The sequence below is a fragment of the Myotis lucifugus genome, unplaced genomic scaffold (genome assembly GCF_000147115.1).
Source record: "Myotis lucifugus unplaced genomic scaffold, Myoluc2.0 scaffold_144, whole genome shotgun sequence".
NCBI lineage: Eukaryota > Metazoa > Chordata > Mammalia > Chiroptera > Vespertilionidae > Myotis > Myotis lucifugus.
The window spans coordinates 1,848,799-1,856,460 of NW_005871192.1; the positions used below are offsets into that span (position 1 = coordinate 1,848,799).

At 36.0% G+C, this 7,662-nt stretch overlaps 1 protein-coding gene across 1 annotated transcript in view; it reads right to left on the reverse strand.

Annotated features, from left to right (window-relative positions):
• The window catches only part of CNTLN (centlein), a 248,974-nt gene that overhangs the window by 197,235 nt on the left and 44,077 nt on the right, over positions 1 to 7,662 (reverse strand). The gene's annotated exons all lie outside the window — the stretch shown is intronic.

Sequence of the window (7,662 nt, forward strand, 5' to 3'; positions counted from 1 at the left end):
AATAGAGGAATATTGATAAATTAAGTCTTCAAAGATTTGTAAAATTTAGTATAATTCAAAATATTTTTCTAAGAATATATGCCCTCAATGATCTACTTTAAATAATAAAAGCATAGGTATATACAATTACAGTTCATTTTATAATTTAGCTTTATGAGACTTTTTCAATTAACTTTTCTAGATAGAGTACATTCTTAATGGTCTGGCTTGGGTTAATATTAAAATAGCAAAAGAACTCAGAGGAACCATAAAGTAAAAAGGGTGACAAGAGAAAGTATGTCTGGAACAAATAATTTATTATGAATAAGCCATGAAATTAATAATTCACATCATGGTCAAGAGAAGTCTATAGAGTAAAGGAGAGAATGATAGTGAGTATGAAGCAGGAAAAAAGGCGGAGCAGCAGCATAAAACTTAAAACTTTATCAGGCAATACTTGAGCAAAGTTAATATATTATTTATATAACCTACTTTTAAATGGACATGAAAGTTTTAATAAAAAAACAGATAAGTAATGAAATCACAACTAAAATAAATGGTGAGTGGAGAAAGAGGATGGGGTAGGAGAACTAACTGTAATTGAGAACCTAAACTTATTTTTGAACTTCCAAGAAGGTAAGGAAACAGGGAAATGTAATGTTAAAGAGCAATCATCATCTAATTAAAGCAATATATAGGTTATTAGCAGAGTCATATTATTTAATACAATATTAGGAGGGGGATTTATTATATGACTTATTTTATAACTGACAGTGAAAAGGCTAAAGCATAGTCTTACCAAAAGAAGTTATATGAAAATGCTTACACAATTATCAATTAACTATGTTATATTAGACTGCACTTCTATAAAAGTTTTTGTGCAAGCAGCTAAAAACATAGTGTGTGTGTTTTATGTAACTTTCTAGTAATTTATGTATTTATCCATTTATATTTTATTAGCTAGATATTTTTAATTTTTTTAAGTTATTAAATTGATTGGGGTGAACTTTCTAGTAATTTAAGAGTTACATAAGCTAAAGGAGTTGTCATACTTGAGCTACTTAATTATATTCAGTAAAACAACAAAAAACAATGAAGGGACTTCCTGGTTTCTAACCCAGCATGTAAGGAACTTGGAAGTCATCTCTCCTATTCAACACATGAAAAAGCTGAACACACTGAAAATCAACAACTCCTTTTAGATTCATCAGATAACTGAGGTCATAGGGCAAACAATTGTTCCCAAAACTGGAGAGTCAAACAGACAGATATAGAGAATCACAAGTTACCAGAGCAGAAATCCAGGAGCAGAAAACTTCATGGGTAACCAGTACCAGGGTAGGAAAAACCTAATCTATAATTAATGAATTGTTGGAGGATCAGTGTAGATATGTTTGAAAGTTAAAAAGTCCAGGAGGGCCAGTCCTAGGGGAGCTCCAACCTTTCATGTGTTTTATGTACTTGAGCCTGGTTGTCACAGGGAAGATTGGAGAAAAATCCTTTCTGCTTCCTATAGGGAGAAGTGAAAAGTAGCCATCCTGTATAATAAAAGCCTAAAATGCAAATTGACTGAACAGCGAACAACCGGTCGCTATGATGCGCACTGACCACTAGAGGGAAGTCAACACAGGAGCTGCGCCCAGCCTGCAGGCATCAGGCCAGCCAAGGCAGGTGCCTGCAGGGGCCCCTTGATCGCCCCACCGGTTGCCACACAGATCGGCCCTGATCGTCAGCCAGGCCTAGGGACCCTACCCTTGCAGAAATTTCGTGCACCAGGCCTCAAGTTTTAAAATAAGTCCAAAGACAGATAAAGACAACACAATGAAAGAGATTTACATGCCAATATCCCTCATGAACATAGATGCCAAAATCCTCAACAAAATTCTAGCAAATCGGATCCAGCAGTACATCAGAAAGATCATAGACCATGACCAACTAGGATTTATCCTGGGGATGCAAGGATGGTACAATATCCGCAAATCAATAAACGTGATACATCACATAAACAAATTGAGAGATAAAAATCACATAGTCATATCAATTGATGCAGAAAAAGCATTTGACAAAATCCAACACCCTTTCTTGATAAAAACTCTCAGCAAGGTGGGAATAGAAGGATCATACCTCAACATAATAAAAGCCATATATGACAAACCCACAACCAACAGCATACTCAATGGACAAAAACTAACACCATTTCCCCTAAGAACAGGAACAAGACAGGGATGCCCACTCTCACCACTCCTGTTCCACATAGTACTGGAAGTATTAGCCATTGTGATCAGACAAGAAGAAGAAATAAAAGGCATCCAAATTGGAAAAGAAGAAATAAAACTGTCCTTATTCGCAGATGATATGATACTGTACATAGAAAACCCTATAGACTCCATCAAAAAATTATTAGACTTAATAAAGGAATTTGGCAATGTAGCAGGATACAAAATTAATGCCAAGAAATCTATGGCATTTCTACACACCAATAGTGAACTTAGAGAAAAAGAGACTAAAAAAACAATCCCATTTGCCATTGCACCAAAAAAATTAAGCTACCTAAGAATAAACTTAACAAAAGAGGTAAAAGACCTCTACTCAGAAAACTACAGAACGTTGAAAAAAGAGATAGAGGAAGACATAAAGAGATGGAGGAACATACCATGTTCTTGGATTGGTAGAATCAACATAATCAAAATGTCCATACTACCCAAAGCAATCTATAAATTCAACGCACTTCCCATTAAAATACCAACGGCATATTTCATAGACCTAGAATGAACTCCCCAAAAATTCATCTGGAATTTAAAAAGACCCCGAATAGCTGCAGCGATCCTGAGAAAGAAGAACAAAGTAGGTGGGATCTCAATACCAGCTATCAAGCTGCATTACAAAGCCACTGTTCTTATAACTGTCTAGTACTGGCACAAGAACAGACATATAGATCAATGGAATATAATAGAGAACCCAGAAATTGACCCAAATGACTATGCTCAATTAATATTTGACAAAGGAGGCAAGAACATACAATGGAGTCAAGACAGTCTCTTCAATAAATGGTGTTGGGAAAATTGGACAGATACATGCACCAAAAAAATGAAACTAGACCACCAACTTACACCATACACAAAAATAAACTCAAAATGGATAAAGGACTTAAACATAAGACAGGAAACCATAAAAATATTAGAGGAACCCACAGGCAGCAAAATCTCAGACATATGCCGAAGCAATTTCTTCACTGATACAGCTCCTAGGGCAAAGGAAACTAAAGACAAAATAAACAAATGGGACCACATCAAAATAAAAGGCTTTTGCACAGCCAAAGACACCATCAACAAAACAACAAGAAAGCCCACTGCATGGGAAAACATATTTGCCAATGTTATCACCAATGAGGGTTTAATCTCCAACATTTATAAGGAACACATACAACAAAAGGAAGATAAACGACCCAATCAAAAAATGGGCAATGGACCTAAATAGACACTTTTCGAAAGAAGACATAAGGAAGGCCAAGAGACATATGAAAACATGCTCAAAGTCACTAATTATAGGAGAGATGCAAATCAAAGTGACAATTCGGTACCATCTCACACCTGTCAGAATGGCTATCATCAACAAATCAACAAACAAGTGCTGGCGAGGATGAGGAGAAAAAGGAACCCTTCATGTACTGCTGTTGGGGAGGCAGACTGGTGCAGCCACCGTGGAGAATAGTATGGAGTTTCCTCAAAAATCTAAAAATGGAACTCCCTGTGATCCCACTTATCCCACTTCTAGGAATATATCCCAAGAAACCAGAAACACCGATCAGAAAGGATATATGCACCCCTATGTTCATAGCAGCACAATTTACCATAGCTAAGATTTGGAAACAGCCTAAGTGCCCATCAGCAGATGAGTGGATTAAAAACCTGTGGCAATCTACACAATGGAATACTATGCTGCGGTAAAAAATAAGGAATTCTTACCATTTGCAATAACATGGATGGAACTAAGTGAAATAAGCCCGTCAAAGAAAGATAAATATCACATGATCTTACTCATTTTTGGAATATAATGAATAACATAAACTGATGAGCAAAAACAGGTCCAGAGACAGAGAAGCATCGATCAGACCGGCAAACCTCAGAGGGAAGGAAGGTAGGGGAGGGTGGAGGTAAGGGGGAGAGATCAACAAAAGGACTTGTACGCATGCATATAGGCCTAACCAATGGACACAGACACCAGGGGCGTGAGGGCATGAATGGACGGGTGAGGGCGGGCAATGGGTGGATAAGGACACATATATAATACCTTAATCAATAAAGAAAAAAAGAAGTAGAAAAAAGAAGTCTCTAGAAAAACCCAAATATTAAAAGATACCAAAGCAGAGTTTAGCCTCTGACATGTACAACTACAAGAAACAATGAAAACAACCTAACCTGATAAAGTTAAAACCTCATGCTCAAGTTCTATTTACCTTGATACTTACTTTCCATTTGGTAAATTTTATGTACCAACTTGGATAAGCCAGAATATCCACTTTTTGATCAAACACCACTCAATATGTTGCTGTGAAGGTATTTTTTAGATGTGATTAACATTTAAATCAGTGGACTGAGTAAAATAGATAATCCTTCCATAATGTGACTGGGCCTTAACCAATCAGTAGAAAGCCGTAAGAAAAAGGAATATGGTTCTAATTTTTTTCCTCCAAAGTGCCAACATCAATCTTCCCTGAGACACCAGCCTGCCAGACTGCAATACAGAATTCAGACTTGCAAGCCCATAACTGCATGAGCCAATGCTTTAACACCAATCAGAAAGAATATATGCACCCTTATGTTCATTACAGTAATATTTACAATAGCTAAGATCTAGAAACAGCCCAAGCACCCATTGGTACATGAGTGGATAAAAAAAGCTGTGGTACGTTTTATACAATGGAATACTACAGAGCTGTGAAAAGGAACTCTTCTTACCTTTTGTGACAGCATGGATGAACCTTAGATTAGATTGTAATGCTAAATGAAATAAGCCAATCAAAAAGACAAATACTATATGATCTCACTTATATGTGGAATTTAATGAACCAAATAAATTGATGAGAATAATAAAAAATAAAGTCAATGTACTCAATCTCTCTCTCTCTCTCTCTCTCTCTCTCTCTCTTTCTCTCTCTCCTCTCTCTTTTTCCCTCCCTCTCTCCCTCCCCCTCTCACTCTCACAGATTTTTGGTCCCGTTTAGGACTTTGCTCTTAAAATTTCAAGTCCATGGATTCTGCTACCACCCTGAATGAGCCTGGAAAAGGATTCTTTCCAAACTAAGCCTTTAGATGAGAACATAGCCCGATCAAAACCACGATTAAAACAACCTTATAAGATCCTGAGCAGAGGACCACCTAAGCTATGTCCAGATTCCTGATCCACAGCAACTTAATAAATGTACATATTGTTTTAAGGCACTAGTTTGTGATAATTTATTATAGAGGAAGAGAAAAACAAAAATAAGTCAATCTATTCTAATATAGAATGTATACTAGAAAAAAATGAAGAAATGGAACAAAGCATTATAAATCTTGAGAGTATTAAAAAGAAAAAGCCCACATCTCAAAGGAAGGTAAGGGTGGGTGGGTGGGTGGGTGGGAAGAGATCAAGTAAAGAACTTGTATGTATATATGCATAACCCATGGACACAGATAATAGGGCAGTAAAGGCCTGGAGGGGGGTGGTGGGTAGGGCATGAGCTAGAAGGGGGTAAATGGGGGGGAAAAGGGGGACATATGTAATACTTTCAACAATAAAGATTTTTTTTAAAAAAACCCACAACTAAATAATGCTAACAACAGGAAATTCAGTCCTCTAATTATTCTCTGTAAGTTTACTTTAAAAATGCAGAAGAAAAAAAAAGGCTAAATAAGTAAAAATATGATAATTTTCTCATTTTTTCCCCTGTGCAGTTGAGAGATACCCTCTAGATTTTTCCAAACATGTTATAGTAGAATCAAGATATACATATATCCCACATTCAAAGGCTGTTAAATCATGTTGTTTACCCATATCTTCAGAAAAAAATCACTTCTACTGTCGTGGTAAACAACCTGCTTCCCTATTTATAATGGTCTGGCCCTCTAGCAACTTCAGCACGAAATTATAGCTAATTTGCCTACAAATGTCAGGTGGTCATAATAATCTGGCCACTCAGTGTATACTGTTCAAATAATATATAAAATAATGAACCTAAATATGCCTTACACGCCACTCCTACCTTCATGTATTTTGTTCAGTGTTCACCCTGGGCAAATCCTCCTACAATCTCTACCTATTAAAACCCACTTTAACACTTCAAGACCTCTCCACAGAACTTAATCACCCTTTCTTTTAAATCTTTACAATACTCTACTTGTAATTCTTCCATGGCACTTATAATACATTGTGTGTTTTTTCAATTTATATCATACACTCAACAATATTCAATGAACATCTATTATGAGCCAGCAATATGGTAAATATTAGGTGTCAGGGGGAAAAAGGGTCAATGGGTATACAAAAGTGGCCACTCTCACAGAACCTGTAATCTAGCATAGCAGAATATGGTTACTTGATCCGTGCTTTTTTTTATTATTATTGATTTTTTACAGAGAGGAAGGGAGAGGGATAGAGAGTCAGAAACATCGATGAGAGAGAAACATCGACCAGCTGCCTCCTGCACACCCCCCACTGGGGATGTACCTGCAACCAGGGTACATGCCCTTGACCGGAATCGAACCTGGGACCTTTCAGTCCGCAGGCCGACGCTCTATCCACTGAGCCAAACGGGTTACGGCTTGATCCGTGCTTTTATCCCCACTCTGCTCCTCAAAGATATTTACAAATCATCAAAGCCAAAAATTGCAATTCTTAATTTTCCACAGTACCATCACAGGACAGTACATACATTTAATACAACATTTCATTGAACTGAACTGAAATATACCTTGTAGAAAGTTATAACCAAAACATACATAATGTAGGCTAAGAAACTAGGGGCCTAAAAAGTAAGTTGATATCTGAAAATCAAATAATTTATGCACATGCCAATATATATCTTAGAATGCTTTCTGACACTGATATGCACATGGAAAATACAACTGATTTTTTCAATGAAAAACTGACTAAAATGCTATTTCTAAAATGTCATCATTATAGTATCAATTATGACATTTACTTTAAAGAAAATACAATATTGCGGAAGGTATAAACTTCAACTTTATATGTCCAATAGGAACCTATATTTAATTTTTAAAAATGAGTTTATATAGATGTAGAAAATGGAAAAATATGTTAACTTCCACTTTTAGTCATCTACTAAAACAACTTTATGACAATAACTAACCTTAGATCAAAGTTCTTATGACTCTTTAATTGGCTAGAAAGGAAAACAGAGTCAAAGCCAGAAGAAAACAGTTGCCCAAAAGAACCTCCATTTAACTCAGAAAAAATTATAGGTAATTTACCCATAATGAGCAATATGGTACAAAATGAATTTAAATATTCTATCATGATATAGGCCATTCTTACAACAAATTTCTTTCACCTTTATTTTGAAGATGTTTAAACCTTGAAAATGGTTCCTAGAAGCACTGACCACATGGATTTTTGCAGTAATCATGAACTGATTACATATATTACATGTAACAATATATTTTGTAATTAAGTAGCCAGTAC